Source organism: Dermacentor silvarum, chromosome 1 (assembly GCF_013339745.2).
Source record: "Dermacentor silvarum isolate Dsil-2018 chromosome 1, BIME_Dsil_1.4, whole genome shotgun sequence".
Classification (NCBI taxonomy): Eukaryota; Metazoa; Arthropoda; class Arachnida; order Ixodida; family Ixodidae; genus Dermacentor; species Dermacentor silvarum.
The window spans coordinates 220,183,725-220,196,198 of NC_051154.1; the positions used below are offsets into that span (position 1 = coordinate 220,183,725).

Sequence of the window (12,474 nt, forward strand, 5' to 3'; positions counted from 1 at the left end):
AAAATAAGGACAATCTAAATTTCAGCTGCCTTACAGCGTGCCGTTGATAATTTGGGCTCCCCCTGCAAGTCCGCGTGCTCTTCGGCCACCGACTGGAGCGGTAAGAGTAAGACTTTGCTTTGGTCAAGTTGGTTCATAGTTAACAGGGGACAACGCAGCGCAAAAGAAGACACGGACAAAGACGACGCAGTGCACTGCACGAGCGCTGATTGAAATTACAATTGAAATTTTCAGTTGTGAGTCAGCGCTCGTCCAAGTATGCGGTGTGTTCATTGTCCGTGTATTTTTGCGCTTCGTTCTCCCCAGTTAGCCGTAAAAGCTACTATTTTATTTTTAAAGGTCGCCGGCACCTCCTCGAAACTGAAACTACCGAAGATTAGGCAATCCAGTAGCCATCGACCACTGCTCCAAGCAACGGAAAAACAACATATCTGACAGTGTTAAGAGGGTGTGTGACATAATGCCTGTACCTCTGTACATCTTTCTCAGTGCATACTGTAAACCGGAACATATTTATCCGGTCTCTTGAGGTTCGGTTTAACAAGATTCTAATTATAAATGAAGCATTAGGAACAAATATGCTTTTTGTTCACATACGCGTACAAACGACCCTTCGAAGTGAGCGAATGATCGTGGTTTAGCCTGTTAAGTCTTGCTCCCTGAGCGACGTATCCTGCTTCTGTGCGTAACTTTTCATGTTTCATGCCTACTATGGCCGCGGGGGTAAAAATTAGCGTATCTTGCTCTAATTTTATGTTTGATAGCGTACGATTTGATATATTCGATAATTATACAAATTATTGGTACTTACGAATAGTCAGTATTCGAAAATCCACTCTTCGGGTTGAATAGAAATAATTCGATTCATTATTCGAAAGTTTCAAATATTCGTGCTCTAAAAAAATTCAGCTTTGTCTGCTGTCTGACTTCATTTATGTAATTTCAACATACCAGCTAAATGGAATGGAAAAACTTTATTGAGATCCTTCGGAAAGGGCACTAGCGCGTAACTTGATTGGTGAAACGTTATAAATATTATTGGCGATTACCACGAAAATTCTGACGTCCGCCGCTGTTATGAAGTTCGGTGAGCAAAACTTTATTTCAATAATCTGAAACAGTAATCGTCAGAAACACGTGGTATCTCCCCTATTACTAAATCCCTCTTTCATTATTATTATTATTATTATTATTATTATTATTATTATTATTATTATTATTATTATTATTATTATTATTATTATTATTATTACGTTCGAATACCCTCTGGACGGCGCCTGACAACTTTCAGTGTGTAACCAAAATATCTGACGGGTCCTTTAAGCCGCAGCTCATGAGGGCATGACATGCGGCATTCAGCCTGTCTCGTTTTTCAGAAGGCGCAGCATCAACCACCGGTCCAGCTCTTCTGGCAGCTTCGCTGTACGCAAACTTGCGCAAAATTTCCGGCAGCGTGGCGTGTTGTTTACAAGCCGGGGACAATGCCAGCGCATTGTTATCGTGCGGCGCCGGCACTGCAAGTGCCAACAATATAAAAAAAAAGAAAGAAAAAGGTGGCAGGGGGGCGCAGCCCGGCACACATAACAGCAAGATTGGCCACAACGCGGCAGCGGCATGCAACAATGCGGCACGTTCACTCCATTATCTCTCTCTCTCTTCCGCTTTATCTACGCTACACAGACAACAGTATTCTGAAACCTCTCCCACACAGTGCACGTTCTATAGACGTTTCGCGGTGATCGATAGTCTTGCTTTGCGCGAGGACTGCCGTAACCGAAGCAAATGTAAGCAAGTGTGAGCAAAGGTAATATTGACTGCTTTCACGAGCCTCACGGGCGAGACGCAATTGCTTTAACCAGCACCACCGGCGTAGTGTTGTCCCATCGTGTCTGGTGTGGCGTGGCGGTAGGTGGCTGCGGAAAGGGAGCGTGATGGAGAGGTACCGGAGGAAGGGAGAGATTTGACAGAAGCTGAGAGCGTTCTCGTTTTCTCGCTCGTCGTCTGCTGGGCGCGACCGGCGCGGCTACGAAAAACACGGCACTTACCGCCGCCACCGAACATTGAACGACGCTGCAAGGTTACTAGGACTTCGCTTCAAAAGGACGTTTCGGAAAGTACCCTTTACCCCGTAGCAACACGCGTTAGCATGATTAAAGTGCACATTGACCGTGTGGGTTCGGCATGAATTAGCGTAATGCAAATCTTATTTTATCTAATGCACTCCTGCATTAGTTTTCTACCTGCCTGATGGAAATCTATGCTGTCACAAGTGATTTATAGTACCCGAATTATAAGTAGAGACTCGAAGGCCTTGCGGCCCTGACGTACACCACATTGTTCTTTTAGTCATCGATTAGGCCTTCTGGTTTCACTCAGTCAATCAATGAATCAATCAATCAATCAACTAATTAATCAACTAATCAATCATAAATTAGTCTTACATAAACAATTCAATAAATGCGTACAAATACTTGAAACAATAATAGCCTATGCGGCTACTACCTGGTAGAATAAAGGGGACGTATTTTCATTTGGCCACTTTCGGCGATATCACTTTCAGTGCGCGCTTATTGGCTTGTTTAGCAAAACCGGATGAATTGATTGGCTGGTTGAGCACTACGGCATGCGAAAGGGATAGTATGGCCGAAAGTGGTCGTCCGAGAATATGTCCCCAGAAAATACACATAGGTCAACCACGCACACGTTTGCTCAATGAGCAACAACATTATTTAAATGAACAAGCGGTAATTGAATGAGGAAAAGTTAAGACAGATGATTAGACAAGTATATATAAGCGTTTACATGCAAGGTAAAAGGTTCTCGCAACCTTACTTTCCACAGGCACAGTGTTCCAGGGTATATCGCGCCTAATCTAATAATCGTTCCGCGCATACATTGCTGCAATTTGGAAGATTTCAGTTACGGTTACTTGCTTATATATTGTTTGCACGTGGGAAGCTAAATAGGATGTTTGAAAAGCAGAAGTTTCAGTTAAGTATTTTGTGAACTAAACAAGCACTAACAGTCACTGGGTTTCCTGAAGAGACAGATTGTCCTGATATGCGTTTTACAGAACAAATATCCATGGGCACCGCCATATTTGCTTACCTGACAGCGCTCGTTATTGGGCGCCTTCTGAGCGGCGTTTGCTCGCTTGTTTACAATAGGTGGCGTCCAGATCCAGGTGGTATACCTGCCTCTGTATAAACAAATGCAGGTATTGTAGGCTATGCTTTTGCTGGTTGCATGTGGCGGAAGCGATTTCAGGAGCCGGGTCATAGGCGTTGGGTTTTGGACACTGCCTATGACCATGGCGGCCGCAGGCAGGACTCAGACGGCCGCTACTTCGTCCCCCACGGTGAGCACTGAGTTTGTAGACGACATAAAACTTTGGCCAAAGATGCAGAGGCAGTGTATAGTGTAGTTTTCGATTATTAATTCTGTCTACGCCTTAACAGTGGGCAAGCTTACCGGTTGAAGCCGATGAATGTAACAGCCTGATGTTTGCGTCTATATATTCTAGACTTCACAGCGTAGAGATGTAAGACTGTTGCGGTCGCGGCGCAGGCCTGTTGTCGTCGTAAAATGTATGTGCAACAACTGCGTTCGGGAATAAGCGTGTATGCGCTCGCCGAAAATTCCTGCTTGCGACCTGCTCCGACCACGGTCGTTGGTTCCGACCACGTAATTCTTGGCGCCAGCACTAATCGGGTAACTTGGAAATGACTTCCTGGTTACCAAAAAGCGCAGATTAAAATGTGTTCGCGTACACATGGGTAAAAATGTTGCAAATGGCCGATCGACCGCTCGCCTGCGGTTTGACTCCCGGCTCAGAAAGAAAGTTCGCGGTGCCCGCCTATTACTCCATGCTTGACTTCGCTGCTATGCAAAGTGAAGTTTCTTCAGTCGCACTTGCGTTTGAGCGGACGTATGCTTATCGAAGTTCGACATTCCGCGATATTTTTCGCCAGCGATGGCGCTATAATGCTGTGTTGCTGCTGCAGTTGGTGTTAGCCTGGCAGTCATTGCCAGCGGTCTGTTTCCGGTCCTCACCGGCAATTGGCTACCAAGTGATTCGTGGTAGAGCTTGTTGTGCTTGCCTTGCGGAAACGTGTGCATGACGAATGGTCGTAAACACGGGCGTTCCTTGCGCACATGAGGCGGACGAAGCTCGCACACAGTCTCATCGCATACATTCTAGTCTCTGTCGCAGTTCTTGCAGTTCACGACAGAGCACGTCTTCCCTGTGCTCTTCCGGGTTTTAAATAAATAGTACTTAGCGATTCCCGGCCTCATGGCGGAGCGTTGCTGGAGCGGCGGGCGGAGGATGATGCCAGCTTGTTCTCGATTCAGAAGGCGTTGAATGTCGGCGGGCATGTGACTGCCCCTGATGCGCATACTACTCACGGTAAAAGGTCTATAGTATGGAAGGATTGAGGTGCAAAAAAAAACGAGACCAAGGAACGCACATCTACAGGACGGGCGTCAGTTCGTCCTTTTTCCGCGCCCTAATCATTCTACCGATATGTGTGACCAACTATAGCTCAAGAAAAAGTTATCCGCCAATAGGTGGTTCTAACGGCAACCGTAGCGGTAGCCTACGCAAGTCAACAGCTTTATTCTTAATTTTTGATTGATTAAATAAGTGTCCTCAAGAATTTCTTCAGGAGCAATATTTTGAGATGGATTGCAGAGGAAACAAAAGGTGGTCTAAAATCTTAATTTTTCGCAATGATTTATTGGGCCGCGCTACTATTGTTTGAGCGTAGTTGTCGGATAGTGAGGTGTCTCGGGACAGATTTCAAGGATGTGATGTTCAACTCACCACGAAAGGTAATAATCGGGCGGTCACAGGCGCTATAGTTAAAGCGCCGATGTTTTGTGGTCCTTCCTTTTTCTTTTTCTTTTTTCAACATGGCGACCAGCGCAGGCGATGGAACAATACATAAACGTCCTTTTCGAATATTTTGCAACCAAATTTAAATAATTGGTAATTAATAGAAAATAATTGCATAGCACTCGGAATTTTTCAAAATCTCAGCCTTAAATTACCTTGAAATCCTTTATTGGACAACTATTTACCATTGAATTTCGACTCAAGCTCGGCATCGGCCATCCTGATGGTGCTGCGCGACAAAGCTGCATTCACCGTGCGATATTATGTCCTCACATAAAAAACGTCCATCATTGTAATGATAGCTGCTTGCCCGCTGAAGCCGTGCGGTAACTCCTCGAATATGCGGCGCTGGCTTCCCTCGAGGAGATGAACCTGGCGATACGTCTGAGCGTAGTGTAGGTGGTGTGCATTATGGCCACCTGTATCTCCCAGGCCATCGTCGCCGTCCAGGCGCTCTGGTACTTCTCCTCCGGCATGGTGTACGTGGTGATCTTCCCGCAGCTCCTCTCCGTCATCCACTTCCGCCGCATTTCAAACCCGTTACGGCTCGGTGGCTGCCTTCACCGTGGGCGTCACGCTGCGAGTGGGTGCCGGCGAGAAAGGGCTCAGCCTGCCGCCCTCCATCCACTACCCTTACTACGACGAGCAGACCGGCCTGCAGCTCTTTCCCGCGCGTGCGTTCGCCATGCTGACCAGCCTGCACAGCCTGCTGGCAGTTTCGCGCCCTTCCACCTGGCTATTCGCGGTGCGCTGCTGTGTGCAGGTGCGCTATACGACATGCTGGGCTGCTTCCAGTCGTACTGTGACGACGCGCTCTTCAGCCATCCCCCAGAAGCAGCCAAGAACGCGCTAGCCTTCCAGGAGGCATAATCCACCTAGCAGCAGCAGCAGCAGCAGCCACCGCCGCTTGTCGACGTTTGCTCGAGGCTGTCCGACACCGGCGCCGCCGACGCGAAGTCCACGTCTCAAGCTCGCGTTGGGGAGAGCGACGAGACCACCACGCGACCGTCGACTACGGGACGTCGTCCACCGACTCTGCGACCGCCGTTATCACAATGGTGCATCAGGTGCCCGGTAGCCAGACGACGCCGAAGCTTGATACTCCCGGACATCCGCGGGCATCACCCGGAGAGGATGCACCCCCCCCCCCCCTCCCGGTCTCTGCCTTCAAAGTAGCGACAGACGCGCAGTCACGCCCGCATTCAGTGTCGGCCACATCGCTCTCCGTCATCTCGGCTAACGCAGCGAAATACGAGCAGAATTGCCAGAGCAAGAGGAAACGGCGCAGAGAGGAATAGAGGAAGAAAACCTCGCAGGAAAAGAGCTCCTCTGAGGGTTCGGATGTTGCGCGATCAGTGTAAGAATCGGGGAGTCGCGTATAGGTGTTCTATTGTAGCCTCCCTATACCTTCTTTGACTTCTTCCATTGAAATTGCCATGTGCCGAGGTTTCCTTGTGCGGTTGGTAGAGGTTACTCCCAATTTTAACCTTTTCTGTTACAAGAGATATGCACGGTCCCGCCAGCGCTACCTTGATGAGCACGGTTCAATAATTGCTACTAACAAATTATCTGCTTTTTAGTTAGGAGCGTTATGACATTGAACCAGTAACACGTGCTTGCAAGCCCAACGTGCACGATTGATCTCATTTTCTTCTTTTTTTTTTCGCCTTCGTGAAGGTGGAAAACTTGCGTTACCAGCACAAATTTCACTACAAAGAAGTATTTCACCTTCGAGTGTGTTAAGGGCACAAATGCCCCGGACAGAAAGTTTCAAATCCTTCATTGCAAGACAGGACACGCTAAACAAGAAACCAACAGAGTTGCTATACAGCCATCCAGCCCGTAAACCCACATTCCTCGTTCGCACTTGCGTGGGTTTCAGCCCTTCACAACCTCTCGTCGGCACATGTCAGCATGCAGAAGGAAAACAAACGTCGCCACCACGCAAAAGCGTATCCTTTGCCAATTGTGAAATCGAACGCCCGCATTGGCAGGTTTAGTTGGACCGTAGAGGTGAGCTCCTTGTTCGCTGAAGCTTTGGTTGAAAAAGCGATGAAAAAAAAAATATCGGCTTTGTTACCTTCAACATTTCTTCCATTTGCACCACACTCGCGCCTGCAGGTCCAAAAGTCGGACGGCAGAGAGCACAGCTCCCGGCCGTTGTTTATGTGGCTTTCGCTTACGTAAACCAGACGCGAACGGGTAGTGGTATACGTCGAGCTCAGGCAGCCTGTGTCGACATCAACTCGTTCTTGTCCGCCCGAGCTCGCAGCAGTAGCCTGCTGTCGAGGCGAAATAACAGCGCGCGCGAGCAGCAAGTCTTGTTCAATTCGCTGCTGGCTGTAAACCGCCAACCCAACTCGTCCCCGTCTACACGTACTTGAAGGCACCTTCAGAATGAATCGGGGCTTATATTCTTATATGGTTTAAATTCGGCGCAAGATAAACTAACATTATCCCCTGGTGGATTTCGGTGGAAGTACGTTAGCGTGGACGTGACCTCGGAGATTGCACCGGCGTGCCCGTGCGATCCCAGAGGCCACGCCGCGGATTGCTCCTCGCGTTATCTACTTAGCCAGCAGAGTCACATGCACATGCACGGCGTGCATATCTCGTAACGACTGTTTTTTTTTTTTTTCGTAGTTATACCACGCCCACGATGGCTTGTCTGCCTTTTTTTTATTATTATGAGCAGAAGCAAATTGGGCATCGCACTGTCGTCTTCACGCTGTTAGAGTATCAGTGAACGTGCTTGACGAATGCGAATCCGTTATTCATCTCGTCCTTCTGGGGCTACAAGCGTTTAAAATTTTTAGCTAATCACCGGTTCAAACACGCCATGCAAGACCTTTGATGGTGTTCTAAACTAGTGAACTGCTCTGCAGTATGTAAATTAAGCCCTCAAATCGCACCTTGTCTCCATCAGCTAGAAGTTGAGCAATATTTTAGGGGTGCTCTAACGTAAAACCATTCAAATACGTATCCATTCAATTTCTGCCATTAGCCTTCCGCCATTGGTAAACTTTTTTCGGGCACGCCCACTTCGATTGTCTGTCTTTCGACGTCTGAAAACCGTGAAAGCTACGCATCTCAAAATGATGTGTACACACTGGTTACGCCTGATTAATAAGTCAAGCAAAACTGTGTGTGCCTGTGTTTCATTATCTTTCTTTTTCTTTTTTTTTCTTTCTTTCTTTCTTTAGTAGCCGGAGACTGTGCCGGTCCGAAAGAAATAGAAGACGGCTGTTGCTCTGAGGCTGGCTGCTCAGAGAATGGTTGCCAGACAAGGCTACCTCTCGTTCGAGTTGAAATAAAAAAAGAATCTTTTTGGTTGTGGGGCTATTGCTGGGCTACATTTTTTTTTCTAAGAACACACAACTCTTTACAACTCGTCTTTCCTAGAGCCACTAAATAAGCTACGTTGAGGAGGGGATGAACGCCAGATCATCACTTTAGCGGACGATCATTTGCAATTGTCCACCGCATACCAAGTTCGGCGGCAGCAAAAATGCAGTAAATAATCAGTGGGGCTGGCACTCACTAAGTACCCTGCTTTGCTGATCAATTTAGCAAAATATTGTAGTTGCCAGTTTGTTAACATTCCTGATTCTTAGGTACAGCCGCCATTTATTGTACTGCATTTTAAATTTCAATCTATTGTATTGTTTCGTGTATTGTGTTGCTTTCTGTTCTGCGAAACTGTCACTAGCTATAACTATGCTAAAAGCATAGTTATAGGACGGCGGAAAACTAGGTGGGGGGATGAAGTTAGGAAACCTGCAGGCGCAAGTTGGAATCAGCTCGTGCAAGACAGGGGTAATTGGAGATCACAGGGAGTGGCCTTCGTTCTGCAGTGAACATAAATATTGGCTGATGATGATGATGATGGTGGTGATGATGATGAAAGCGTACCAATGCTCATCGTGTTTATTGAGTGCCGTTATTTGGGGGTTCTTGTTATGTTTTTTATTTACTTTTTATTTGGCTTTGAGAAATAAAAGGCTGTCTTGGTCATCAAGTCCGCATTTACCTTATAACTTTGCCTGCGAGCTGCGTTGCAGTACTCCTTGAACTCGTGCTGCGAGTGCATGGGAAAAGTGAAACATGACAACTCGAGGCTGCATGTGTGTGCATGTAATTAAAATGGTTCCTCCATACTCCGGATAAAGCCACCATAAAACTTCGGGTTGAGTGGACTGAACACATATGGCTTTGCAAGAACAGAAAATTTCATTTAGCGCCTTTTGGGTGGCTTATTCAGTACCTCTAGCGCAATCCTACGTCAAATCTCGGCCTTCTGTTTTTCGTGAAAGAAACTCATATGTAGATCCATGAAAGAAACTAATATGTAGATGTCTTGCGGAAAATTAATTTAATGCGTCTAGAACCAATTCACAAAAAAAACACAAATTTTCGGCTAGCTTTGAGCTATTTAAAATTTTCTCCTTTGGCTACTGTTGGGCTACTACGCAAGCCAATTTGCGGATCTGTGGTTGGAGGGATCTGGTAGCCCCGGCTCTGAGCCGCCGGCGAGAACAGATTTTTTTGCCTATAATAAAAAAGAATTTCGAAACAGCACATCAAGCAATAATTTGAGCGTATTCTATGTGGAACGTCATGCACGTATTTAGGCTATGCCCTCGCTCAACGAAGTTAGATAAAAACAAGTGTTTGCTCATCTCGCTCAACTCTTTATGGTATCCCGCTTGGCTGCAGCAAATACAATACTCTTCGTTCGGAAGTACACCTCGGTAGCCGAGACCTCAATTCATCTCGCAGCTCTACAGGCAAAAATAAAAGAAACGCGGCCTGTAGAGCCGATCAACTGTTTCCACGGTGGCTGCCATCTGCAGACGCTGAACGGCGTAGATAGTATTCGGAATCACATGTCGCTATGGCTTTTAAAAATCAGAGTACTTGTATTTATTTCGAAATGTATTGGAAGAACTTTTGCGCTAAAAGGTTATTAGACAATCTTAATCTTAGTATATCGCACACAATTAATTTATCAGGCATTTATGTCCAATAAAACAAATGACGTTTCCATACTGCCTCTCTAAGAAAAAAAAACATTCAGAAATCATCGAAGATGGTTAAAGACGACTGAATAATTTGTGGACCACTGAAACGCGCAGTGGTTCTCTAAGTATAGTTGTTAGCACAACAGTCGAAGACGGTTGCTGACGTTCCGTTTCACAGCGCTGAAAGCTAAACTTTCTCATCTGGTCCGGGTCGCTGCTGCCGTTCCACAACTTTCTTGGCAGAACAACGTTGTCGAGCGCTCTCGACACGGGGGCGCTCAGCAAAATTTCTTCTGCGCTGAGGATTCGTTTTGGCGGCATTTTTAGCGCCTCGTTGCACGCCTCTGCGATCGTCGAGGAGCCACCTAAAGTAAAACGAAGGGAAGCGGACCCAATCGAAGACGCTGGCACCACTCTCCTCATCCCTGCCTTTCCTGTGTGATACTGGCGTGACGTCAATGACGCTCGGCCCACTCCGAGACGGCGGCCCCGCAACCCTCCTCCCAGGGCTACCTACTATCGCTCCGCTCCCTCGGTCACAAGGAATTCCCCTCTCCACCTCTACGCGCACCTCGCCCCTCGTCAGCCATTTAAATAGGAAAAACCTGTAAATCCAAACAAAAGGGTCCTCCTGTAAACGAGGAGAGCATTTGATTGGGCCCTTCAAAAAACATTGCGGGTCGGCGGCAATCTAAAATCAGAATAAAATCAGAATGAAATAGCTTTCCATTATAACATCCCAGATTCAGCGTAACTAGAATTTGGTGGCGTGAAAATTGTTCACCGCATGAAAAAATATTTCATCTTTTACACTTCTAGTGTAAGGCTATCAAACTTAGCAGTATAATCGCATGACTATCATCTAGGGGTTAAACGATCAGCTTTAGCTGCGTGTGCCTCATTCTTCGATTGAGCTTCAAGAACATTGATATGATGGCTCTTGGTAAATAGGTAAACCTTAAGTGATTAGACTGGATTCAATGCGAATGCACAGAGTATAGAAGCAAGGAAAAGTGCCAAAACAAATCTGACAGTTGGCGCTCTATATGCGCGTGTAATAGTAAGGTTCTGCGCGTTTCCAAGGAAAATCTTGATTCAACGGGCGGTAAGCCAGTGTGTTGCGACAACCTAAAATGCCACAGTCAAAAGCGAAGGAAAATAATAATAGCCGCGTTTAAGCTCAGCACTCTGACTTCCTGCGTCTAGAGAGTGCCGTTTCACACATGATCCTCACATAACACTATATTTTAGCTTTCATTCTGCAGCAGCGAATCAAGGCACAAAAGCCGACGATTTCATTGCGTGGAAAAATGAATTCACCGTAGTGGCATCATAACCATATATTAGAAGAACATTTGTGGTCACGTAACCACTAAGCGAGAGTGATGCAATTATCGCAATTATCTTAATGCAGTCATTGTAATATAAAGTCTATGACGTGATATATGAGTGCATGCTTATAATTTTTTTTCTACTGATGAGTGATGTTCACACCACCCCGTTCATGCTTACTGGCATCACAGAGATTGCGGAGTGATCAACGCATATTGACAAGCCGCTAAAGCGAGGCATTCACGTCTCGCACCTACAACTTCATTTGTTTAAGGCGAGGTAAAATGCTTTTTGTGATGTAGTCGAAACACCTAGCGATAATAAAATTGATATGATTGTGGTGAGCGGAGGGTGCGACAATTACATACCGTGTGCTCGACACGGGCGGTCATTGGTCTTACTACAGAACAAAGAGGACAGCGCAAGGCTAAATGCTTTTGGACATCGTCAAAAAATACCGACAAGCATTTACGACTGTGCTACGACCACGGAAGAAACGGTCTTCACGCCGCACACGCACATGTATGTGAACGCTTAGTGTCTATAGCAGACGAGGCGGGGCGCAATCCACGCTATCTTTGGTTCAGCCACGGTGCCCGCTAGGCAACGACTAGGCTCAATCTCAGGGCCAATAGCATAGTAGTAAATATTGCAGGATAATTATACAGATTTCTTTAATAAAAAAATTAGCGTAGCTTCCCCTGGAAGCGCAATGCTAAAGACACAGCGGAGCTGATGGGCACCTAGCTAGTCCTGGCTTTTGGGCTAGGCGAAGCACTACCAAGTCAATCCCAGCGTTTTCCAGATTTTATTGATTACTGATCGATTATCATTTAGCTATTGATTGGCTAACGATTAGCTATAGCAAGGTATTGGCCACGTCTTTGGGCAAGGCTAAGCACTACGAGGTCATCCCCGGCATTTCCCGGAATGAATTGAGTATTTGCTGATTATCGATTAACTACTGATTGGCTATCGATTGGCTATCGCAAGGTATTGGCCACGTATTTGGGCTAGGCTAAGCACTACCAAGTCTTCCCCAGCATTCCCCGGAATGAACTCATTACTGATTGATTAGCTATTGATTGGCTATCGATTGCCTATCGCAAGGTATTGGCCACGTATTTGGGCTAGGCTAAGCACTACCAACTCATCCCCAGCATTTTCTGGAATTTTCCGGATTAGCTGTTGATTGGATATCGATGACTGACTAAGCTCAGTATA

General features: G+C 46.4%; 1 long non-coding RNA gene and 1 pseudogene across 1 annotated transcript in view; both read left to right on the top strand.

The window, feature by feature from the left end:
* The first annotated feature begins 1,739 nt into the window (after positions 1-1,739).
* LOC125942073 (uncharacterized) overlaps positions 1,740-12,474 on the top strand; it is a 64,431-nt gene continuing 53,696 nt past the window's right edge. The window contains exons 1-2 of the long non-coding RNA XR_007464770.1: positions 1,740-2,114; positions 8,101-8,201. This is a non-coding gene — a long non-coding RNA (uncharacterized LOC125942073). The remainder of the gene's footprint in view (positions 2,115-8,100; positions 8,202-12,474) is intronic.
* LOC125942072 (high-affinity choline transporter 1-like) lies at positions 5,180-6,418 on the top strand (annotated as a pseudogene).